Raw genomic sequence first — 27,365 nt, forward strand, 5'->3', positions numbered from 1 at the left:
AGAACAGTTTTTATTTTATTTTTTTGACGGTGTTCACCTGAGGGGTTAGGTCATGAGAAATTTTTATAGAGCCGGTCGTTATGGACACGGCGATACCTAATATATCTACTTTTCTTTTTTTTCCTGTTTTAAATATTTTTTTTAACTTTCTTTTGGGAAAAAGCCGCTTTTTTTTTTTACTTGAAACTTACTTTATATTTTTTACTTTTTTTTATTTTTTACTTTTTTTCACTTTTTTTTTGTCCCACTCTGGGACTTTTAAGGGTCTGATCCCTTTTACAATGCATCACATACAGCCTGCTTGCCTGTGAGATTCAGGGGGCTGGATCTCACAGGCTCTCCTGGAAAGCAGCCACGTTGCCTAAGGAAGTCATCGAGCTGCCTTCCCTGCCATCGGGTACCTGTCACAGCAGCGCGGGGACCCGATGGCTGCTTCCTACCTGCACGGACATTGCATGTGCCTGCGGTCAGTGCTGACCATGGCCATGCAGGGGTTAATGCGCCGGCATCGGTGATTTCCTGACGCATACAGAAGGGGTCCGGCTATCAGTGACTGCCGAACCCCTTCCGCAGATCGGCGGGCACAGCTCCTGCACCCGCCCGATCAGCGTGCCGTACATGTACGGCACTGAGCGTTAAGTCAGGTCCAGTTGCGCCATACATGTATGGCGCTGGGCATTAAGGGGTTAACTAAAAAAATGAGAGCAGCTACATAATATAACTTAGCTTTAAATTATACTAGATAAGAACTCCCATAAACCGGTAGAAAGGAACCCCTTACAAACATAGACAGACGAACAAGTGCAGGAACAAAAAATGTGCTATGCGACAGTAAATCAGAGACACACTAAACTAGGTTCCAACATAAGAGACCCAAACCGTAATACTGGGTCTAACAAGACGCAATACTCCAGATCTGTGTACCGCAGTTGTAAAGCAGGGTCACACACAAAGTTAGGTCTCTGCGTCCGAATCCCGTAAACTAATGCTGGGACAAGTAGGACGCTTTATCAAAACAAGGAATGGTCTTACCAGTTTCAGTTAAGAAACCTCACTATTCACACAGTGCGGAGTGTCAGTAGAGGAAGCGGTCACTTCAGGCTTGCGGGCTTTAGATACCAGATGTCCAGATGGAAGAGGATAATACAGGCATCAAGTCCTCAGGTCATCAGTATTAGCAGTAGGGAAGCCTCAGGGAGAGAAATCTGTCCCTGTTGCACCCTACTTGACCTATCAAGCCCTAGTAATCTCCTAATACGTGGTCCGTGCCCCACAAGGGGGACATCGTCCGGATCCTCCCTACTGCTAAGACTGATGACCTTAGGACTTGATGCCTGTATTATCCTCTTCCATGTGGACATCGGGTATCTAAAGCCCGCAAGCCTGAAGTGACCGCTTCCTCTACTGACACTCCGCACTGTGTGAATAGTGAGGTTTCTTAACTGAAACTGGTAAGACCAGTGAGTGTGGTAAGTGAGTGTGGCAGCATGCGGCTCAGCCAGCAGGGTGGAAGCATGGCCACAAGCCAGCAGGGTGGAAGCAGTGTGAGATCTGGAGCTAAACATGCCCAGGGTAGACTGTCTGCTACTCAGGAGCCTACCTGTCTGGAAACAACTTGCAGGGCATGGCTTATGGCTTCATAGAGGCAGGAGCAGACAGTCAGCATCGGGAAGGGAGGTGGGCGAGTAAATTCCCTACTCTCCAGTATGGGAATTTTTCATGAAGTTGACACTGCACCTTTCAAAGAACTGATGGCTTGTGCCGAGCCAAGGTGGGGAGTCCCAAGCCATCATTACTTCTCCAAAAAGGTTGTACCAGCCCTGCACACGTATGTTGCCTGTCGTTGTCTGGTACAGTTCACGGCTGAACCGAAGTGTGGAGCTGTAACTATAATCAAGGACAATATCTGTCCTTTACTGCCCACTGGTTAAATGTGGTTCCTGCCCATCCCCACCAGCAACTTGGCCAGGTCAAGACACTGCCACCTCAGTGTTCTCAAGCTGTGAGCCCTGAGCCAATGTCCTCTTCTGCCTCTTCTTCCTCAACTTTGTCCTCGGCCTCTACTGCAGGCAAAATTTGGAGTGCTCCTCGAGCATATCACCTATGCAGAGTACAGCGTTGTCATGCTGTTCCGCACCTGGTTTGCCTGGGCAAACGTAGTCACACCAGAAGGAACTCTCATGTGTCCTTCAAGAGGAAATCGCATCCTAGCTATCTCCTCACCAACTTAAGATCGGAATCATGGCCATTTATAACTGGAAGAACGGTTGTAAAGCCATTCTTACTCTGCAAAACATGCACTCCTTGAGCTGCAAAGGCAGAATAGTGTTCCCCACCATCGCCTGATATGTGACGTTTCCACCCATTGGAACTCCACCCTCCACATGTTGGACTAAATATATGAGCAGAGGAATGCCGTAACTGATTTTTTGGTTGATGCAGGCAGACAGGAGTACACCCCTGTGTAACTTTGACGTTAGCCAGTGGCATCTCATGCATCACACTTGCCGCTTGCTCAGGCCCTTTGAGGAGACCACTTTATTGTCAGTCGCCAGGACTACTGGATAAACAATGTAATTCCAGTCCTTCATGTCCTGGAGCAGATGCTAATTTATCTGGCTGGCCAGGGGATGGAAGACGTGGTGCCTACATCTCATGGTCACCTGAGCCCTGTGGGGGCTGAACTAGCAGAAGAGGAGGACATTAACGCAAAAGCAATGTATACAGAATTAGGTAGTTTATCTGCACAAGTGATAGGAGAGGAGCAGGTGGAGCTGGAGGGCGATGAGGAAGGCCAGGCAGATGACCGTGACACACCATGTCAGTATGCAGTGATGATGGAGACAGGTAGTCCCTTCCGAGTCCCTTCTGAAAATGACCAGATAAATGCTGAGTTGCTTGCTTAGTGACAGCCATATTATCACTATTTGGCAAAGGAATGGCTACTAGCTCTCCACTATGTTTGACCGTCGCTACTGGTCCAAAATGGGGGCCTTTTTTCCACCTGCTGAGAGGGAGGATAAACTGGAAATATTGTACTGGAAGGGTCAGGATCTGAGTTGAGGCCAGATCCTGTGACCATGTGTGAGGATCTCCTGATTTGGAAAATGTGTTGAGGTTGTTCCCTGAGATATTTTGTTGTATTGGATCATCTGGCTGCTGTATGAAGGTACCTCAAAATGACTCCCCATGACACTATGATGTTGGGCCTTGCATACGAGGGATCATGGATAAGTTTGAATACAGTACATCAGCATTCTTGAGGACATCATGTTGCCCTATGCTGAAGAAGAAATGCCCTTGAAATGGGTGTTGCAACACAACAGTGACCCAAAGCACACCAGTAAGCAAACATCATCCTGATTACAGACAAACAGGATTGAGGTAATACATGGTTTAGCCCAATCCCCCTGAGCTCAATCCCATAGAGAACTTGTGTGTGTGGTGACATAAAAAATGCCATTTATGAAGCAAAAGCCAAAAAGCGGAACAACTGTTAAATGTACTCCAATCATCCTGGACTAGAATACCTGTTCAGAAGTGCCAGAAATTTGTCGACTCCATGCAACACACATCAAGCAGTTCTCATAAACAATGATATGCCACTAAATATTAGTTAATTCAAAGTATAGAGAAATAAATACATTTTTGAGTTTTTAAAGAAAAGTGCTGGTACTGCAATTTTTTTTGAACAGCCTGTGAGGAATATGGATTAATATTTACTGTCAGCCATGTCCTCACACCCCCCATTTGCTGACAGGATTTCCCTGCTTCAAAGCCCCCAGCTCTGATTGTAATTCTGTGTACATGCCAAATAAGTTTCCACTCCCCCCCCAGCCAACTGAATGTCAGTTGGCCAGGAAGACACCCCTCAGGGGGTCCAAGCTTCAAGGAGAAGTTCACACCTCTGTGCAGCAGTTGGGAGCCACCTGAATCTGCAGGAAAAAACCCCAGCAGGGGGTATCTGCTTTGGCCTGGATCAATGAGATTTCCTAGACATATTGGCACCTACCTCTCATAAGGAATTATGAATCACCTGGCCATCGCAGGCGCAAACCGGATACATATTTGTGTCCCGGTGGCCACGAGGTACGGTCCCATGGTCTTTGTTTACTCGTACCCAGTCGGGGTAGGGAGATACCCATATCTCCCCATAGAAGCCACCTACCGGTACCAGGTTTGGGCTCTAATTGTAGCCGGAACCCAGGCCGGTCCATTAGTCCCAGAACCATCTCCCTGTGACTCTCTGGTCTGGAGCTATGACCCCTAAAGGGTTTTGTGGGTCATTCACCGTCAGCCCAGAAGAGGGGGAGTTAACCCCTCCCTGGGGCAGGGAGGGGATGGACCAGCTACAGGTTAAAAGCCTGGTGCCAGCAAGTAGGCGGCGTCTTTTTCTGAAGAGGGGTCACATGCTACACATGTGTTTAGAGGGACCCAGGAAATAGCAGGAGATCACAGCCCCTCGGGTGGCCTCCGGTTCAGGACATCGCCAAGGAACTTTCATCATACTTGGTAACTTACTTTCACCCTGCTTAATCCTATTGTAACCATATACCCTGTAATCTGTAACCTCAGACCACTGTATATATATTGTCTGTGTATAGTGTGTTATATCTAGTGTGCTCTTATAGCGATTAAATCTATAATTTAATCTTGTGCTATCTTGTATCTCGATCACGAATCCCCACGTCCGTGTTTTGGCCTAGTTATAAGCTACCGTGGGTTGGTTTCTGACCCTATATAATCCCGTTAGCGGACCGGGCTTATATCAAACGAGAAACTGGTGGCAGTTACCCAGGCTGAGTGTGGGCTGTTTTCACTGCGGCAGTGAAAAGGCCCTTCCAGCTTGTTGCCTCTCTGTGCCCGCGTGGACAGGAGGTGTGTGTGTAAACTATACCAGCCTGACCTTACGTGCTCCTCTGGAGGGCGTAACTTCACGTTTTTGGTAAACCCCGTGATCATACCAGGTCTCGTGAGCTCGACGTGGTTGACGTCAGCGGACACGAGGGGTGGTATTCATCACACAGCCTAATGTTATTTTTTCCTTACTTACTTTTGTGGTAAGGTGTAATGTAAAGTGCTATAAAGGGTGTTTATTTCACCCAGAATCCTCAGATGGGTGAGGTAAATGAAATCCAGAAATCTGCTGTGGTTTTAGCAAAGTGTAGTTTGTTGAGACAGGTTTGGCTAGATTCTGTTCTGGGCTGGTGGGTAGGTGGAAGTGGGATCAACCAGTCCACACCCTTAAAAACAGCTATTTCCCCTAACCTGAGGTGATCTCAGGTGTTACTACTCGGATCATTACTGGGGAATAAAATCAGGTCTCAGATTGTCAGTCAGTGTCAGAAAACCTGGGAAGCTAGATAATCGATTAGCTATCTGAGCTTGATTCCCCCTGTGTGAACTGCGCTGTATTGGTGAGAAAGCGACGACCTCTGTATTAGTTAGAACCCAGACTGGCAGGTGTTCATATTGAAGGGTTTTGTGTTATGTGCTGCGGCTTCAACCAAGTAACTGTTAATTTGGATGCCACAAATTGTGCTGCGCTGAGGAGCATATAAGGAGCTATTTGGACTTTTAATCACCGGAGTCTGAGAGTCTGTCATTGCTGACCCCACTGCAAGTATACAATCCCTTACACTTTCTACAAATATTAAAACAAACTGGATAAATGTTATTGCTTTAATTTGGAGTTATGAAAATAAAAGTTATTATCATGATTCTGCACTTTATTTTCTATTTTAAAATCACTGTTATTTTTTGAATAGTACTGTATCTTTATAGCCTACACTAAGGCCCCTTTCACACAAGCAAGTTTTCCACGCGGGTGCAATGCGTGACATAAACGCATGGCACACGCTCTGAATCCTGACCGATTCATTTCAATGGGTCTGTGTACATGAGCGGGTTTTTTTTTCAGTTCTGCGTTGCGTAAAAAACACGCAGCATATTCTATATTCTGCGTTTTTCACGCAGCCCTGGCCCCATAGAAGTCAATGGGGCTTCAGTGAAAAAAGCATTGCATCCACAAGCAATTGCGGATGCAATGCGTTTTTCAATGATGGTTGCTAAGAGATGTTGCTTACAAAATAGTGCAAGTTTCACTGAAAGCACCCTGAACGCATCCGGACCTAAGCCGACACGCTCGTGTGAAAGAGGCCTAATACTTTTTAGTCCTTGAGTTCAAGCAACGTACTAGTTTCTCCTTCAGTAAGAGATAAGATAAGATGCCTTTATTGTCACTGTACAATACAATGTAATAGAATGTACAATACAATGAAATGTTGTTTGGAGCAATCCTAGATGCCATGGACAAAGGAACAAGAACTGACATTTAAACTAAAGCATTACACTAGAAAAAACAAACCAAAAAACATTGCACTAGAAGGCATTACTATTAACAGTTCACAGCATATATATAGCAAGAGCAAAGAAGGAAGTGCTTATGAGTATACAGTACAGACCAAAAGTTTGGACACACCTTCTCATTCAAAGAGTTTTCTTTATTTTCATGACTATGAAAATTGTTGATTCACACTGAAGGCATCAAAACTATGAATTAACACATGTGGAATTATATACATAACAAAAAAGTGTGAAACAACTGAAAATATGTCATATTCTAGGTTCTTCAAAGTAGCCACCTTTTGCTTTGATTACTGCTTTGCACACTCTTGGCATTCTCTTGATGAGCTTCAAGAGGTAGTCACCTGAAATGGTCTTCCAACAGTCTGGAAGGAGTTCCCAGAGATGCTTAGCACTTGTTGGCCCTTTTACCTTCACTCTGCGGTCCAGCTCACCCCAAACCATCTCGATTGGGTTCAGGTCTGGTGACTGTTGAGGCCAGGTCATCTGACGCAGCACCCCATCACTCTCCTTCATGGTCAAATAGCCCTTACACAGCCTGGAGGTGTGTTTGCGGTCATTGTCCTGTTGAAAAATAAATGATGGTCCAACTAAACGCAAACCGGATGGAATAGCATGCCGCTGCAAGATGCTGTGGTAGCCATGTTGGTTCAGTATGCCTTCAATTTTGAATAAATCCCCAACAGTGTCACCAGCTAAGCACCCCCACACCATCACACCTCCTCCTCCATGCTTCACGGTGGGAACCAGGCATGTAGAGTCCATGCGTTCACCTTTTCTGCGTCGCACAAAGACACGGTGGTTGGAACCAAAGATCTCAAATTTGGACTCATCAGACCAAAGCACAGATATCCACTGGTCTAATGTCCATTCCTTGTGTTCTTTAGCCCAAACAAGTCTCTTCTGCTTGTTGCCTGTCCTTAGCAGTGGTTTCCTAGCAGATATTCTACCATGAAGGCCTGATTCACACAGTCTCCTCTTAACAGTTGTTCTAGAGATGTGTCTGCTGCTAGAACTCTGTGTGGCATTGACCTGGTCTCTAATCTGAGCTGCTGTTAACCTGCGATTTCTGAGGCTGGTGACTAGAGATGTCGCGAACACAAAATTTTCCGTTCGCGAACAGCGAACGCAAATTTTCGCAAATGTTCGCGAATGGGCGAACCGGACGAACCGCTATTGACTTCAATGGGCAGGCGAATTTTAAAACCCACAGGGACTCTTTCTGGCCACAATAGTGATAGAAAAGTTGTTTCAAGTGGACTAACACCTGGACTGTGGCATGCCAGAGGGGGATCCATGGCAAAACTCCTATGGAAAATTACATAGTTGACGCAGAGTTGGATTTTAATCCATAAAGGCCATAAATCACCTAACAATCCAATTTTTTTTTAACAACGTGGTTTAAAACTTCCAGTGTGTATATACAATCAGGTATGATGTTGTATTGATCAGGTAGTGTAAGGGTTACGCCCGCTTCACAGACATTGAAAGACCAAACTCCCCTTTTAATGCACCGCAAATCACCGCAAACAGTCAATTTGCCCAACCGCGAACTTCCCATTTGCACAAGGTTGGATACCAAACTTGCAATGTCCCGTTGATGTCATTGAAGGTTTCTTCCTCCATCCAGCCACGTACAACACCAAGGGTCCCGGAAAGGTGAATTGAATTGATTTTTCAAATGGGGAGATGGTTAAAAAAATGCTGGCTCCCTCCCCTTTGTTTGAATCCACGGTCACTGCGTCTGTGCCGTGCAATTTACTGTCCCACCCGATAAGAGTGCTGTTTCCTATAGTTCTCTCTTCTCATCAGTTTAATCCCTGTTATGTCCCCAATCTGGGGTCCATTTATTAAATAGATTTTTCGAACGGGGAGATGGTTAAAAAATTGCTGGCTCCCTCCCCTTTGTTTGAATCCACGCCACGGTCACTGCGTCTGCGCCGTGCAATTTACTGTCCCACCCGATATGAGTGCTATTTCCTGTAGTTATCTCTTCTCATCAGTTTAATCCCTGTTACGTCCCATATCAGGGTGGGATTGCCTTTTGTGAAAAAAAAATTAGGCCGGGTATCTTCGACTGCCTTCACAGTAACAGACCAAACTCTGATAAAGCAAACTGAATTGATTTTAGGAACCGGGAGATGGAAAAAGCAGCTTGGTCGGTCCTCTTACTCCCAAGTTGGGGCACTGCGCGTGCACGGAGCAATGTGCTGTGACACCCTATATGAGTGGTGTCTTAACTAGTCCTATTCCTATCAGTTTAATCCCTGTCGAATTGATTAACCATTGTCGAATTAACGAACCATTACGACATCCTTGAATAATTTTGTTCTGAGCTTTGTACTTGATTTGTATTGGAATTGTTGGGGATTTTTTTAATTGTCTGCATTATTTCTAATAAACTATTAAGAGACTTTATCATGATTTTTTTTATTTTATGTATTAAAAACCCACCCATACAACTTAAAAGATAATAAAAAGATAAATAAAAATGTTTAAGTTTTTTCTATGAAAAAACATCCAGCCGTCCCGATCGCTTTTGGTCTGATCATAATGAAGCAACGGCCTTATCATCTGGGGTGTGGCAACATTGCCAACACACTCATAGAGGTGATGATCGCTTCATTGTTATACGCAAGCCTCTTCACCACAACAAGTTAACGATCACGAAAGGGGAATTGACACTTGTATGTGCCTTTTTTTTGTTTTGTTTTTGCAGCCACAGTGCAGCACCAGAGGCCAGAAAAATTAGGCATGTACACATGCCTGAAAAACAATGTCATTGTTGCAGCCGCTGTTGTAGCAGCGGCCGGAAAAATTGGTGTTTTCAGGGCAGAAAGGTGACTAAAACATTGCGGCTTGAACCCTAGTTGGTGGCGGAGAATTCACGAAAGTCATCGGTATGCAGACATTAAACACAGCAGCGTGGGGACCATTTTGAGGCCAAGGCATGTCATCAGGCCTTAAGTTCGTTAAACGTATCCCCTACTGTCAGTCCCTTCGGGATCCATGCCTCATTCATCTTGATGAAGGTGAGGTAATCAACACTTTTTTGACCAAGGCGACTTCTTTTGTCAGTGACAATACCTCCTGCTGCACTGAAGGTCTTTTCTGACAGGACACTTGAAGCGGGGCAGGCCAGAAGTTCTATCGCAAACTGGGATAGCTCAGGCCACAGGTCAAGCCTGCACACCCAGTAGTCAAGGGGTTCATCACTCCTCAGAGTGTCGATATCTGCAGTTAAGGCGAGGTAGTCTGCCACCTGTCGGTCGAGTCGTTCTTTAAGGCTGTATCCTGAAGGGCTGTGGCGATGTGTAGGACTGAAAAAGCTCTGCATGTCCTCCATCAACAACACATCTGTAAAGCGTCCTGTCCTTGCCGCTGTGGTCGTGGTAGGAGGAGGATTACTTTGACCTCTTCCCCAGTTAGATTCCCGTTGTGCTGTGACATCCCCCCTTATAAGCTGTGTAAAGCATATTTTTTAGTTTGGTTTTGAACTGCTGCATCCTTTCTGTCTTCCGGTAATTTGGTAACATTTCTGCCACTTTCTGCTTATACCGGGGGTCTAGTAGCGTGGCCACTCAGTACAGGTCGTTTTCCTTCATCCTTTTTATACGAGGGTCCCTCAACAGACATGACAGCACGAAAGACCCCATTTGCACAAGGTTGGATGCTGAGCTACTCATTTCCTGTTCCTCCTCCTCCTCACTGATGACATTGACGGTCTGTTCTTCCCCCCAGCCACGTACAAGACCACGGGTCCCAGATAGGTGACAACAACGAGCACCCTGGGATGCCTGCTGTGGTTGGTCTTCCTCCTCCTCAAAGCCACATTGGTCCTCTCACTCCTTTTCCTCATACTCCTCTTGCAGCGTTGCCGCAGGTCCGGCAAGCGATGATGACAAGGCTGTTTCTGGTGGTGATGGTGACCACAACTCTTCCTCTTCCTCTTCCCACTCATCTAAAGCCTGATCCAGCACTCTTCGCAGGGCACGCTCCAGGAAGAAAACAAATGGGATGAGGTCGCTGATGGTGCCTTCGGTGCGACTGACTAGGTTTGTCACCTCCTCAAACGGACGCATGAGCCTACAGGCATTGCGCATGAGTGTCCAGTAACGTGGCAAAAAATTCCCAGCTCCGCAGAGGCTGTCCTAGCACCCCGGTCATACAAATACTCGTTGACGGCTTTTTCTTGTTGGAGCAGGCAGTCGAACATTAGGAGTGTTGAATTCCAACGTGTCGGGCTGTCGCAAATCAAGCGCCTCACTGGCATGTTGTTTCGGCGCTGAATGTCTGCAAAGTGCGCCATGGCCGTGTAGGAACGCCTGAAATGGCCACACACCTTCCTGGCCTGCTTGAGGACGTCCTGTAAGCCTGGGTACTAAGACACAAAGCGTTGTACGATGAGATTCAACACGTGCCATGCACGGCACATGTGACAACTTGCCCAAATTCAATGCCGCCAACAAATTGCTTCCATTGTCACACACCACTTTACCGTGGGGTCAGCCACTGATCCACCTGTGCGTTCAGGGCGGACAGGAGTGCTGGTCCGGTGTGGCTCTCTGCTTTCAGGCAAGTCAACCCCAGACAGCGTGACACTGTCGTATCCGGGATGTGGAATAGCCCCTGGGGAGCTGGGGAGGTTCAGTTGATGTGCAGCAAGACGCCGCAGCAGAAGAGGACTCAGCCGAGGAGGTTATGGAAGAGGATGGAGTAGGAGGAGTAGAGAAGGTGGCAGTAGGCCTGCCTGCAAGTCGTGGCGGTGTCACCAACTCCGCTGCAGAGCCACGCATTTCATGCTTGGCAGCCGTCAGCAGGTTGACCCAATGCGGAGAGTAGGTGATATACCTGGCCCGACCGTGCTTTGCAGACCAGGTATCAGTGGTCAGATGGACCCTTGCCCCAACACTGTATGCCAGAGATGCCATGACTTCCTTTTCAATCACCGAGTAGAGGATTGGGATTGCCTTATTAGAAAAAAAATTTGTCCGGGTACCTTCCACTGTGGTGTCCCAATAGCGACAAATTTTTTGAAGGCCTCAGACTCCACCAGCTGGTATGGTAAAAGCTGGCGGGCTAAGAGTTCCGTCAAGCCAGCTGTCAGACATCGGGCAAGGGGGTGACTCTGTGACATTGGCTTCTTACGCTCAAACATTTCCTTAACAGACACCTGACTGTGGGCAGATGAGATGGAACTGTTCAAGGTGAGAGGCGGAGTGACGGGTGGTTGAGAGGGGGCAGGGAGGACAGCAGTGGTTGACGTGGCTGAAGATGCTGGACCAGGAGGAGGATGGTGGCTTTGAGCTTGTGCGCTGCTTCTACTCGTCATCATGTGTTGATCCCATAGGCATTTGTGATGTGAGATCATGTGCCTTCGCAAAGCAGTTGTACCTAGGTGGGTGTTGGATTTCCCACGACTCAGTTTCTTTTGGCACAGGTTGCAAATAGCATTGCTGTTGTCAGAGGCAGACACACAAAAAAAATGCCACACTGCTGAGCTTTGCAATGACGGCATTCTGGTAGTGGCAACAGCATGCGTTGATTGGCGTGCTGTCTGGCTGACCCCGGGTGCCTATACATGCTGTCTGACTGTGCCACTAGCGCCTTGCGACGACCTCCCCCTGCTTCCAACTCGTCTCCTCCTTCTCTCTGTCTCCCCTTCTGAACTTTCCCCCTCTTCTTCTTCTCTTCGAGCAGGCACCCACGTCGCATCCACGGACACATTGTCATCATCAACCGCTTCACTTGTATCTGACACCTCAGCAAAGGAAGCAGCAGTAAATAACGCCTCTGAGGGATCAAGTGAAGCGGCTGTGGTGGCTGTGGTGGTAGTGGTGGTGGGCGGGAGAGTATTGAACAAAGCTAAGCTGGAGGAGGATGGTGCGTCAAGGTTCTTAGTGGAAGCTGTTGAAGATTGGGTGTCCTGTGTAAGCCAGTCAACTATTTTCTCCGAATTTTTTGGGTACGTGGCCTCTGAACACTGGGCATTATTCCAGGGCCAGTGAAAATCACAGCACCACGAACACGACGGCCCCTGCGGCGTGGCCTGCCTCTGCCTGTCATTTTTTATTAGATAAGTGTTACTATGCATCCAAGGTACTGTGCCACTCTATATAAGTGGTGGGCAGTGGACACAGTACAGTCTGTGTGGGTCTGGCTGACACACATGGGCTTGCAAATGTGATTAGATCACAGTTACATTTAAAATAGATTTTTATTTTTCTGAAAGGTATTTGGGTAACTGACACCCTGTAACGGTATGAGTGCAGGCCGAACCAGCCACTAGCCAGTGGACACAATACAGTATGTGTGGGGGCCTGACACACACGGGCTTGCAAATGTGATTAGATCACAGTTACATTTTAAATATAATTTTTTTTTCTGAAAGGTATTTGGGCGAATGACACCCTGTAACGGTATGAGTGCAGGCCGAACCAGCCACTAGCCAGTGGACACAATACAGTATGTGTGGGGGCCTGACACACAGGCTTGCAAATGTGATTAGATCACAGTTAAATTTTAAATATATATTTTTTTCTGCAAGGTATTTGACTGAATGACACCCTGTAACGGTATGAGTGCAGGCCTTGCCAGCCACTAGCCAGTGGCCACAATACGGTATGTGTGGGCGACTGACACACACGGGCTTGCAAATGTGATTAGATCACAGAAAAATATTAAATAGAATTTTTTTTATCTGCAAGGTATTTTCTGTCACACCCTGTATGAATGGTGTGCACTGTGCACACAGTGCTGTCTATGACTGAGCCTGCAGCCTCTCACACACGGGCAGCCAGGCAACTGCAATATATATATATATATGAAAAAAAAAACAAAAAAACAGACTGATGTACCAGCCCTGAAAAGGGCTTTTTGGGGTGCTGTCTGGATGCTGTCCTTACAAAACTCTTTGAATGAGAAGGTGTGTCCAAACTTTTGGTCTGTACTGTATATACACAGTGATTCAGACACCACTGCAGACAAGAGATCATCATGGGTTCATGAATGCAGCAGTCACTTTCAGTCTGTAATCTATGATACCATGATATTGGGCATTTGGACCAAATATAAACTCAACCTGGATTGGACATTATGGTATCCTGTATGTATTGTACCATGGTCTCCTGATTTTATCTAATAGCAAGCGAATCTTAACTTGGATTACTGAAGGAACACCAAGAATAAAAAGTATTCAGTTGGTTGGAGGAAAGAGTGTCAATCTTCTTCACTTTGTTACATTGGTAGAATGCACCAACCATTAATGGGATTGGCCACTTGCTGGCTACTGTTGATCAATGTGTTTACAAGGGTGGGTTCACATCATGTTTTATGCATCCATTTGACATTTATGTTAGGGAAAAAAAGGATACAAAAAAGCAGTAAACCCGGTTCTTGTATCCAGCACTGTCCGGTAAAAAAAGTATACTTTTTTTTTATTACAATGGAACGCTATGGTGAACGGACGGCACTGTATGGTATCAGCCTGAGGCATCAGGTTTTTTTCATATATGTTAAATGGATGGGAAAAACGTGATGTGAACCTAGCCTTAGATGACTATATGGCACTTACTAATATAGACTTTGTTGATATTCTGTCACATATTCTACATTTCCTAAGGACCCGCCTTGTTAACCAAGTCTTTTGTGCAGTTCGCATGGAGGTCCTCTTGTCCATAAAATGGCTGCAGATGGAGGCTGCACTGTACTGTTTTGCACTGTCACCATCTTAGCCTATCCCTGTGCAAGCCACTCTCCACCTACTCCCCTTCTACTTCTCTTTTTTATGAAAAATTATATGGCACAACCCCCCAAAAGTCTCACATTTCTGCTCAAATAAGACTAGAAAACTGGCATCCTTTATGATGAATTCATCTGCATGTGTTTTAACAATTAGTGCAACAAGGACACTTTCCATTAGGGTCAAATTTATTTGGACCAAATCGAATTTGATGATTAAAAAAGCACTCCCACAAAATTTTTATTCTCTGACCTCTTAGAAAGGTGCATGACATAACCTGTAGTGAAGGTAATCTTAACAGTGACTATATTTGTGAGTATTAACCTCCCTTCTGATCAGCTTAGTTACTTCTCTATTTATTCCTTTGATACTGACATCGAGGCTCCCATAGGAATACACAGAGAAACTCACTTCCTGCCCACACATAAGATGCTGTGTTATTTGGAAAGTCAGAGTGTTGGTCACATGACACAGCTGAGGATAAGAATGGAGGTTGTAACTCACAAAGTTTATTTCATGTACCTTTCTAACAGGTCGGAGAATAAAGTTTTTTATGGGAGTGCTACTTTATTTGAATTTATTTGAAGGCCCAAAAGGGATTTTGGGGAATTCTCTCTTCTCTAGTACTGATACATACACTAGATTCCTATCCTAAAAGAAAATATTTTAATTGTATGTATAGTTAACTGGGGAACAGCCACAGTGACTCTTCTGCCCATTTCTGGCTCATTTTTAAACTCTGTTTCTCTGAAGCTCCCCAGATGTTCATAGTAAAACAATATTTTTGAAGAACCTGACCAGTTTCCTTTATTCACTCATCAACACAACCATTTTTGCCTTAAAGGGGTTGCCACCCTTTGGCTAGTGTTGATCAGTGTGTTTGTATTTGAAAATAGAAATTTTTCCACAGATAGGACCTTTCATTGTCCACTATGTTGTGCCCGGTTTGCTCCACTGGTGTCTCACACATCCTAAATGATTAAGCGGGTTTCCGTGTACAGTAATGCTATGAATGTGGGGATAAACTGCTGTTTGGGCATACTGCAGGTCTCAGAAGGCAAAGACCTTCATTTGGTTTTCAGAGCTTGAATTTTGCTTAATTTCATAGGAGGAGGATGGTATTCTGCCACTGCTGTTTGGATTTCATTTTAATAGTGTTTACAATGTGATATATTTAACATGTTAACTTTATTCTGTAGGTTGTACAAATACAGCAATAGTGATGAGCGGCAGGGGCTATATTCGAATTTGCGATATTTCACGAATATTTTGTAGAATATTCGTCATATATTGACAAATTTGACAAGTCGATATTATTTTATTGAATGTGAAAAATCGGCAATGTACAAATCGCGTAATGCGAATTTGTAAGGTGAAATACAGGCGTGGGTCACTTTGGCTACATTTTTCAAGCTGCTAGAAGTTTCATGAGTTTCTCCTGAGACTGAAGAAAAGGGTTGGCATGGCAGAACATTACAATAGCTTTATATGCAGATAGAGTCAAGTGCTCCAATATATTCGCAATTGCGCTAATCAGCAGTTATTAGAATATTTTTTCGTGAAACTTCACATTTTAGCAGGTCTGACTACAGATTACTGATTAGTGCACAAAGTATTGTTGTGAACTTGACATTGCTTCCTTCTCATTGGTACACAAGCAAGAAGCAGAGAGGAATCATGTGTTCAGATGGAAAAAAAATGCTGAATATTCGATATAAAGAATACATAACACCATATTCTAAATATTCAAAAATTCTCAAAGTGGCGATATTCGCGATAAAAATTCGCTATTCGAATATTCACGCTCAACACTATACAGCAATACCAAGTTTATACAATGTTTTTAGTTCTACTACTTAGACAAAGGGCAAAATTTATAATTTGCAGATGTTTTTGTGTCAGTTTTAAAGGGGTTCTCCAGGAATTAAGAAAATGAAAATACGTAAATATTACTTTATTATAAATATGTTCCCAAATACCTTTCATTAGTTATAATGGCTCATTTTGTCTGGGGAGCAATGATTAGGAGAAATAAAATGACCACTGTCCTATTAGTGCACACAAAACCTCGCCTAATCACACAGCAGGACAAGTTACTTCACAACACTGAGGTAAAGAGCTGCCTCATCCTCCTCTCCTACTTGTCAGGGATTATGATCCTGAATACAGATGAGAAGATCTTCAGCGGAATCTCTGTAGGAATCGAGTTCATAAGGAGACATGAAGTACAGAGAGGAGGGACAGGACAGACTGTGGTAATGTGGGGCTGTGGTAATGGAGACTACATACGAGTGCTGCTGCTCATTAGCCACATCTGCTCATGAACTCCATTACTACAGAGATTCAGCTAATGACCATATTAAACTGTATTCAGGATCATAATCCCTGACAAGCAGAGCAGAGAGGAAAATGAGGCAGCGTTGTAAAGTAACTTGTCCTTCTGTGTGATTAGAACAGGTCTTGTGTGTACTAATAGGACGGTGGCCATTTTGTTTTTCCTAATGATTGCTCCCCAGACAAAACAAGCCATTATAACTAATGTAAGGTATTTTGGAATATATTTATAATGAAGTAAAATTTTAGTATTTTCAACTTCCTGTAGAACCCCTTTAAGTCTGCCTTTGCTTTGTGTTTCTGCACCAAATTTATGAAATGGCCTGGGATCCTCACTAATAAGCTGTTTGTATAGGCTGCAGTGCTCTGGTGAGCGCCATGACTTCCTCGCAGCTTACCAGGCACAGTGCTGTCCATTGGATAGTGGCCATGCTTGGTATTACAGCCCTGATCACTTGAATGGGGACTGAGCTGTGCCTAGATCATGGGACTGATAAACATGAAATCACTAGTCTAAGAAGAGGCCGCAGCACTTACCACAGCATCACAGCATCTTCAAACAGCTAATCGGCAGGGTGTGTTGGACTCCAGCTGGTCTGATAATAATGACCTCTCATGGGGATAGGTGATCAATATCAAGAATCCCAGAAAACCCATTTAAAGTGTAAGATACCCTCAACTGTATATATCTCTACATTTCCGATTAGAACCATGCAGCAAGAATGTATTGTTATATATTATTATTGCTTAGGATATACAGTATTTCAATATCTTCTGGCCTCCAGCCATTTAATTTGGTAGCAAGTAAGTACTTAATTAATTAGAGACTTGCCTTTTGCAGCAGCTCATAGACTCGTTCTAAGAGCATCAAAGCTGCTCAAGGATTACTCTCCAAACAGTGGTATCCGAACCCTCCGACCAGCTCACTGAATGAATCATGCATTCTAAATAAATATCTGTCAAATCCCACAATTACTTAAGATTCAGTTATTATGCAATGAAATAAAAAAGTAAATAAGAGACATCTGCTGGCAAGTGCTGCAGAAATGCAGTGATTCTCATATTACCTCCTTAGCATTTCAAGCTAATTTGTGGCAGAATTAATCACAATGAGCTAAACACTTTACTCAAAACAGCAGCTCAAAGGGGATGAAATATAGAGATGCAAGGGTCAGTGCAAGACAATGTACAAGGGAGGCAGGCACAGCTGTGGGCGGATAATGAGGCGGCATACACAAAAGTTACACAAATGCACTTTCTGGAGCTGAGCTGAAATAGCCCTTACACAACTATAAACATTTATGAGATGAATGACTATGTCATTCATCCGTTTAATATAAGTCAGGCTAGCTGCGACACTGAGATGTCTCAATGGTTGCATGCCTAACCTGTTACTCATTTGTTTGGAAAAAGACAGAATGGAACCAATCAGATTTCACTAGACAAATAAAATGCTGCTAAGTTAGCTGCTGCCATGCTTAAAAACTATTTATGCCATTTTCAATATGATGAAAAAAACATAAAATGTTTGCTGTTAAAAGATCCCTGGTTAATATTAGAATGTCTGATAAATTCTTTCAGGAATGTTGCATCCAAGTTAAATGGGTTGTGCCATAAACTACTTTAAAGTTTATTTTCATCAAGTACTCTAGCTCCATTTAGATAGCTTTTTTTATTTTTGAATTTTTTCAAATAGACCTCATTTGCAGTTTTCTCCTATCCCCCATGCTTGAATTCTAATTCTTGGTTTGTCATGTGATTGCTGTCCCATCATGCCTCACGGCAGTGAGATGTGTTCATTTTCTACCTCCACATATTTAAAATGCTCTGTGTAACTGGATTTATAACGGACACAACTTGTGCTAATGTCCATCATTTGCTAGTGCAGAATTCATTCTTATGTTTATCTAACTACCTATTAATCGATTGGTCTGTCTGTCTATTATGGATCTGTCTATCTGTCCATCCATGACTGACACTCTAACTGACATGTAACTGACACAGCAAATAGAGGAGTGGTCATTGTAAGGACGGTAGAAGAAGCACAGTGAGCATGTACGTCCTCCACTACAGGACATAACCAACAGCAACTGAAATCAAAACTGAATTACCACAATGTGAAATGATAGGCTAATAACTTTAGAATAAGGCAGTTCTGATAAATGGTGTTTGGGGAAAATGATATACAGTAACAGTGATATCTGTTGGGCAGGATACATTTTTCTTACTGGCACAAAACCTTCAATTGTAGAAACATCAAGTTCATAATTTGTGGTCATCTATATTGAACGGTTTAGTGACTTTCTACAAAACAGCACAGTAAGTTTATTGCTTCTTTTCTCAAAGATTAAAGGGAACCTGTCAGCGGCAAAACCCATCCCAAACCGCCAGCAGTACCTTCAAATAGCCGGCAGTGAGTTTCGAATGGTGATTTTCTTACTGCATTCTGATGAGGGAGAAGTATGAAAAACAATCTTTTATCCTCCGTCCGTGCTATTTTTCAGTCAGGCTTGGGGCAGCGGCCTCCTTGCTTCAAGTCAAGGTAACCGAGCCCCTTTCCCTGCCCTATTGCTGTGACTGCCAATGCTTATGCCGGGGGGTTGTCAGAGAAGGTAAAAGACGCGCTGAATGAGACTCCTATATCCCTTGAGGCCACTATGTCACTGTCTATAAGAATTGCTAGACGCCTTAGGGATAGGCTGAAGAGTCTCTGTCTTCCAAAGACTTTTCTCAGGCAGGAGTCTTTTTTTTCAGACTCAAACAAACCTATGCAACTAGGGGGAGCCACTTATCAGGTGGGTCCTCCAGGGGTTCTCAGTAAGACAAGGGTTTGTTTTTTCTGTGGTTGGAGAGGTCATTTTATTGGAGCTTGTCCATCCGTACCCAAAAAGAAACAACCGCCGGAACTACTAACCCCCAGGTTGTTCGGAGGATGACAACCTGGATGTATACATCTCCTCCATACGAACGTCTCAGTTTGTTTTGCCAGCTATGGTAGTTTCGGGTAATAAAACTGATTCGATTTCTGTTTTCTTAGACAGTGGGGCGGGGGTCAATTTGGTGGATGCACGATTCGCTCGGAATCTGGGTTTTTCTTTTAGTCCTTTACCGAAATCTATCCCCATAGTCACTATCGACTCTGCTGTTCTTACTCAGGGAAACCTGACACACATTGTACATAACATACATCTTCGGATGGGGGCCCTCCATAATGAGTTTTTTATCTTGCTGTGTCCTTGAAGGTCTTCCTACTCCTATGGTATTGGGTCTTCCTTGGTTGGTAGTGCACAATCCTGTTGTTGATTGGCAGGCTAGGGAGATATTGGAGTGGAGTAAGCATTGTAGGCACAATTGCTTAAGTAGCAGTTGCTAAGCCACCTCAATTACGTTACCAGCATTTGTGTCCAATTTTGAAGATGTTTCCTCTGAGAAGGGGTGTCAGGAGTTACCACCCTATCGTCCGTATGATTGCCCGGGTAACCTGCTCCCTGGAGCAAAGTTACCTAAAACCAGGTTATATATTCTTTCTGTCCCCGAAAGACAAGCCAAATGGCCTGACTAATGCTCCTGCTGTCTTTCAACACTTTGTAAACGATATCTTTTTTTTATCTTGGCTGCAGATTTATGGTGATATATCTTGATGATATTTTGATCTATTCACCCGATCTGGAGACACACAAGGTACATGTCAGGCAGGTGTTGCAGATTTTACGGATGAATAAGTTATATGTAGAGTTGAGTCGAACACCTAGATGTTCGGGGAGTTCGGGACCCGAACTTGATCCGAACTTGGACCCGAACCCCATTGAAGTCAATGGGGACCCGAACTTCACTTTATTATTTTCCGTTATAACATGGTTATAACGAAAAATGAATAGTATTAGATTTTTCAGATCTGAGTTTTCACGATCGTGAAAACTCAGATCCGACAGTATATTCTAACACAGAGGCATTCCCATAATGATGGGGACGCTTCAAGTTAGAATATACTAAGAACTGTGGACATAACTCCCCCTGCTGCCTGGCAGCACCAGATCTCTTACAAGGGGCTGTGATCCGCACAATTAACCCCTCAGGTGCCGCACCTGAGGGGTTAATTGTGCGGATCTCAGCCCCCTGTAAGAGATCGGGTGCTGCCAGGCAGCAGGGGCCAGACCCCCCTTCCTCCCAAGTATTAAAATCATTGGTGGCCAGTGCGGCCCCCCACCCCAACCCCCCCCTATTAAAATCATTGGTGGTTAGTGCGGCCCCCCCATCAAAATCATTGGTGTCTAGTGCGGCCCCCCACCCCTAATTAAAATCATTGGTGGCAGTGGCCACAGGTTAACAACCCCCTCCCCCATCATTGGTGGCAGCAGAGCAGCAGATCATTGCTGGGGCTCCGATCGGTTACCATGGCAGCCAGGACGCTACTGCAGCATTATACTAACGTGCGGTGTCTGTGGACGGCCGGCGCTCCTCCTACTGGTAAGTGACAGGTCTGTGCTATAAGCAATGCGCCGCACAGACCTTTCACTTACCAGTAGGAGGAGCGCCCAGCCGGCCACAGACAGCGCACGTAAGTATAATGCTGCTAAAAGTGCTAAGTAATCATGGCAGCCAGGACTGCAGTAGCGTCCTGGCTGCCATGGTAACTGTTCGGAACAGCTACACACACAACCTCTCCCCTAGGAGGGGAAGGCTTGAATGCTCTTCACTAACTAAACTCCTCCCTTTCTAGAGAGGGCTGGAAGGGAACTATAAGGTAACACTCCAGGGAAACGAAATCTGCCAAAACTGCTGCCATCTGCTGGTAAACCAGGCACATTACACTTCAAAAGTAATTAGAAATATAATATGAATACACATTTTGTAGGCGTGACGAATACCACACCTCGTGCCCGCTTGACGCCACCTACGTCGAACTCATGAGACGCAGTATGGTCACTTGTTACCAAAGCGTGACATTACGCCCTCCAGTGGAGCGGGTAAGTTCAGCTTGGTACAGTTTACACAGACACCTCCTGTCCACACGGGCACATAGAGGCAACACGCTGAGAGAGTCTTTTTACTGCCGCAGTGAAAACAGCGCTGTCTCAGCCCGGGAAATCTGCCACCAGCTTCTAGTTTGATATAAGTCCGTTCCGCTAACGGGATTATATAGGGTGAGAAACCAACCCGCAGTAGCTTATAACTAGGCCGAAACACGGACGTAGGGATTCGTGATCGAGATACAAGATAGCACAAGATTAAATTATATATTTAATCGCCTTAAGGGCACACTAGAGATAATACAATGTACACAGAGAATATATACAGTGGTCTGAGGTTACAGATACAGGTGATATAGGTACAACAGGGATAGGCAGAGCAAAAGTCAGTTACCGGGTAGATGAAAGTTCCTTTGGGTCATAATGGTGGAATAGTCCTTGGCTGCAGTCATGTGGGGGCAGTGAGGTCAGCTTGTTCCTGGTCTCTCCAAACACATTGACTCGATGTGACCCCCTTCAAAAAAGACACCACCCTCTGGCTTGCATAGGCTTATGACCTGTAGCTGGCCTCTCCCCTCCCCACTTCTGGGCAGGGTCTACCCCTCCTTCTCTGGTGCTGGCAGCAAATGACCCATAAAACCCCTTAGTGCTCATAGCCCCAGACTAGAATGTCGCAGAAAGATGGTTCCGGGCCCAATTGATCCGCCTGGGTTCTGGCTACAACTAGAGTCCAAACATGGTGCCACTATGTGGTTTCTGTGGGGAGATAAATATATCTCCCTTCCCTGGCACCCTAGCCTCAAGCCAGTACAACGTGGATGCTTGGCTTTGCCCCAGGATCACAAAAAGATAACCAAATTATGCCTGGGATGGACAGACGATTCATAATTCCTTATGAAATGTAGGTGCCAACATGTCTGGGAGGTATCATTGATCCTGGGCAAGAGTTGAGACCTCCAGCTGGGGGTTTTCCTGCAGGATTAGCTTGCCTCCAACCTGGCTGGTTGAGGTGTGACTTTATCCACCTGGGGCCTCCTTGAAGTTTTTTGTGCCCTTGAATTTGCGCCTTAAAATATTTAAAGAACATCATAATTCTGCATTCGCTGGGCAACCCCGGAGCTATTGTCTCGTCATTTCTGGTGGCCGAGGTTGCACTAGGACAGTGATGGCGAACCTTTTAGAGACCAGGTGCCCAAACTGCAGCCCAAAACCCACTTATTTATCGCAAAGTGCCAACACGCCAATTTACCCTGAATACTACAGTCCAGTATAGTATATCTTCCATGTACTTTATCATTTACCTATAATAGCCTGTCTGCATTCAGTGCGCTGCCTGTGCTGTTCATAGTGCACCCAGCGCTGATGAATGGCTGGTAAAGTCCAGAGTATATTGGTACACCATAGACTTTTTGCAGGGTGCGGGTGCCCACAGAGAGAGCTCTGAGTGCCGCCTATGGCACCTGTGCCATAGGTTCGCCATTACTGCACTAGGATGTAGTTGATTTTCTGTCTATCTGTACAACCTGTGTACGCACTAAAGTCATTCATACTCATCCGGCGGGGTCTCTGCTGCCACTGGTCATTCCCAACAGACCGTGGACACACCTGTCGATAGATTTTATTACTGACCTACCTGTATCTGCAGGTAAAACTGTTATCCTGGTCATCCCCCAGAACAAGGCATTCCAGCCGAAACGCTCGTCGGGGTACGTGGCTCTCCTGAGTTTGGACTGTTTCTTATTATATGGGTATGTAATTTCATAGTGTGAGGCTACTCTTTGCTCTGCAAACCAATGTCTTTGTAATATAATTTAGTTACTCTTGTATTTGTTGCAGGGATCGATCTCTGTGATTTTTTGATTCTATCTATTTAGAAACAGCTATTTAGGTGATCGATTCCTGTGTATATGTATCTGTATATGCATATGTATCCATACATGGCTCTATTCTTAGGGCACTGGCAGTAATCCTATTTGCCCTTAAGGTGATATGTACATATATGTTCACGCATGTCTATGGGACTTGGTTTTGTATCTCTATTTCTATAATGGACGATAATATGCACATACGCACTTTTCTTTCTGAGATTAAGGCATTAGTCCTTTTTTACAAGTGGATGGGACTTTGTATTTGTCCAGCTGCTATACACGTGTATGTCCCAACTTGATGCACTGGCAGCCTTTTTTCCGGAGATACATACGTGTATACGAGTAAAATTGTGGATACTTACAATAATATTATTTTTTTTACATGTGAAATAGGTCCTATGTGCATGTATATATGTGTACAAGTTTGGAGATATGCATTTTCACTTTTTCTGGACATTTGGGAATCTTAGCTGATTGTTAGCCTCACTGCCCTCTTTTTCTAATTGTATGTAATTATGTTATGTCCCCTCAGGTGTAGTCCACCTTTTTATCTGATGTGATACATCACATATACATTAACTTTTTACATATTGTCTAATAAAGTATATGTATATTTTGCTACTATACCAGTCTAGTCTCAGTTTATCCTTTGTTCGTGTATCCTGGTAGTAGTAGACAGGTTCAGTAAAATGGTGCATTTCATTGCATTACCCGCGTTGCCAAATGCTAAAACCCTGGCTCAGGTTTTTATCAGTGAAATAGTGAAGCTTCAAGGGGTCCATTCCAATGTTGTTTTGGATCATGGAACCCAGTTTATTTCTAAATTCTGGAGAGCTTTTTGTTCTCGTCTTGGGGCACATTTGTCCTTTTCCTCAGCCTTCCATCCGCAGATTGAACGCACCAACCAAAACATAGAGACTTACCTTAGGTATTTGGTGTCTAAAAATCAGGAGGAATGGTCATCTTACTTACCTTTAGCAGAGTTTGCTATAAAGAATCACCGTCAAGGATTAACTGGTAAGTCACCATTTTTTGGTGCATATGGTTTTCATCCTCAATTTTTCAGTGAGGGTGAACCTTCTGGGATCCCTGAGGAAGAATGATTTACGTCATCACTCTCTTCTGTATGGCGAAAGGCTTAAAGCAATTTAAAAAATATGGGAGACAGATATAAATGTATGGCTGATAAAAAAAGTTAACCAGGTCCGGACCTAGGGGTGAATGACTATGTCTGGTTGTCGACTAGAAATATTAAGTTAAAGGTTCCATCTTGGAAATTGGATCCTAGGTTTATCGTTCCTTATAAAATAGTCGCCGTCATTAACCCCATGGCATTTCACCTGGAGCTACCTCAAACATTGAAAATTCATAACGTATTTCATAAATCGTTGCTGAAAAGGTATGTTGCACCTCCAGAACCATCACCGTTACCGCCCCTCCAATTCTCGCTTTTTCCGTCGCTCCCTTTAATATCTGGTGCACTGTAGGGGTTACGGTCCGGAAAACAGAATGTGGGTGCCAGCGTCGGAAGTAAATGCCAGCAGATGAATTAGTTCTTTCCACATTTCTTATCCGGAAAGACCTGGTCCTTAGTGTCCGGTGGCCCCTCGTAGAAAGTGGTGTATTGTCACGAGGGTGTCACGACCTATCTCTGACCCTGTTGTGCCTGGGGTCAGAAGGTCACACTGGGTGGCTACTCACTCGGTTTCAAGAGATCGCTCCATGACCTAGTGGTGGTATGGTAATGGATTCCGGTCCAGGTTTTCCTGCTAAGGTTTGTGATCCTTTTTCTCCCATTTAGGAATCTGTAGCTTTTGCTTTCAGCTGTTCTCTGTCAGCCACTCCCAGCTACTATATATTCTCCCTTTCTGCTTCCCTTGTTGCCAGATATAGACCTTCATCCAGATCATCTATTCTGACCTCTGGTGGAGTTGGAGTTGCTGTGGAGGTGTTGGAACTGGAGCTGTTGGATCTCTGGTTCACTCCTGTTGTTGTCACCTTTTGGGGATTGTTTGTGTTGTTTTTCCTTTCCCTGTTGTTACCCTAGGTGTCAGTGGTAAGGACTAGTGCTCCCACCGCCCTATTCACTACCTAGGGCTAATTTCAGGGTAAGCCAGGGACTAGGCATGTGATCAGGGTACAGGTTAGCAGCCTGTCTAGGGACATTAGGGCAGCCAGGTGCCAGTGTTAGGTGAGTTTGAGGTCACCACCCCTCCCTCTCCATAGTGAATTGGTATTCTCCTTCCCTCCCTTCTGCAGCACACGTCTGTTACCTGCCACATCAGATGTGATACTATCAAACAATAAGTACAGATGTCCACGTGATGATTTAAAAAAATTGCAATGATTATTTTTCCATAAAACAATACATCGGTCTTATCAGCTCCTCCTGCTCTATACTATGGCCTGCTTTAAAGGTAATGTGTCAGTAGTAAATAAACTATTGTTTAAATCAAATTTTTATGTTCAAGATTTCTTAAATAATTTTTGATACTTTTAATTATATAATTAAAAATATCCATATTTAAACAAAAAAACATAAAATCCTCAGTTTTTGCACTGGGGAATCTGTTGCATTTGTCATTCTAATCCTGCCTATAATGATACCACCTCTGTGTATAGATAAGACAGGATCTACCATTCACAATAGGTGATTGTCAAATCTACACAGAACATGCCTAGAAAACTCTCCCATAATAGTCACTGAGGTCCCCTCCTGACTATAGTGTCTATGGACCATGTGGCTGTAATTTTATTAATGCTTTCTAAATGTTGTTAAGAACAGTTCAGGCAAGATGGCAGCCCACATAATCATTTACAGAAAATAGAAGAAATAAATCTGCAATCAGTTGCTATCTGGTTTTAAGTGGCAAAAAAAAAAGGTTGGTGACTAGAGTTGAGCGAACACCTGGATGTTCGGGTTCGAGAAGTTCGGCCGAACATCCCGGAAATGTTCGGGTTCGGGATCCGAACCCGATCCGAACTTCGTCCCGAACCCGAACCCCATTGAAGTCAATGGGGACCCGAACTTTTCGGCACTAAAAAGGCTGTAAAACAGCCCAGGAAAGAGCTAGAGGGCTGCAAAAGGCAGCAACATGTAGGTAAATCCCCTGCAAACAAATGTGGATAGGGAAATGAATTAAAATAAAAATTAAATAAATAAAAATTAACCAAAATCAATTGGAGAGAGGTTCCATAGCAGAGAATCTGGCTTCCCGTCACCCACCACTGGAACAGTCCATTCTCAGATATTTAGGCCCCGGCACCCAGGCAGAGGAGAGAGGTCCCGTAACAGAGAATCTGTCTTCATGTCAGCAGAGAATTAGTCTGCATGTCATAGCAGAGAATGAGGCTTCACGTCAGCCACCACTGCAACAGTCCATTGGCATATATTTAGGCCCAGCACCCAGGCAGAGGAGGGAGGTCCCGTAACAGAGAATCTGTCTTCATGTCAGCAGAGAATTAGTCTGCATGTCATAGCAGAGAATGAGGCTTCACGTCAGCCACCACTGCAACAGTCCATTGGCATATATTTAGGCCCAGCACCCAGGCAGAGGAGGGAGGTCCCGTAACAGAGAATCTGTCTTCATGTCAGCAGAGAATTAGTCTGCATGTCATAGCAGAGAATGAGGCTTCACGTCAGCCACCACTGGAACAGTCCATTCTCAGATATTTAGGCCCCGGCACCCAGGCAGAGGAGAGAGGTCCCGTAACAGAGAATCTGTCTTCATGTCAGCAGAGAATTAGTCTGCATGTCATAGCAGAGAATGAGGCTTCACGTCAGCCACCACTGCAACAGTCCATTGGCATATATTTAGGCCCAGCACCCAGGCAGAGGAGAGAGGTCCCGTAACAGACAATCTGGCTTCATGTCAGCAGAGAATCAGTCTGCATGTCATAGCAGAGAATCAGGCTTCACGTCACCCACCACTGCAACAGTCCATTGTCATAAATTTAGGCCCAGCACTAGTGTTGAGCGGCATGTCCCATATTCGAATTCGCGAAATTTTGTGAATATTCGAAAGAATATTCGTAAAATATTCGCGATTATTCAAATTCGTTATTATTTCGCATATGCGATAATTC

Source organism: Bufo gargarizans, chromosome 4, assembly GCF_014858855.1.
Source record: "Bufo gargarizans isolate SCDJY-AF-19 chromosome 4, ASM1485885v1, whole genome shotgun sequence".
NCBI classification, from domain to species: Eukaryota; Metazoa; Chordata; class Amphibia; order Anura; family Bufonidae; genus Bufo; species Bufo gargarizans.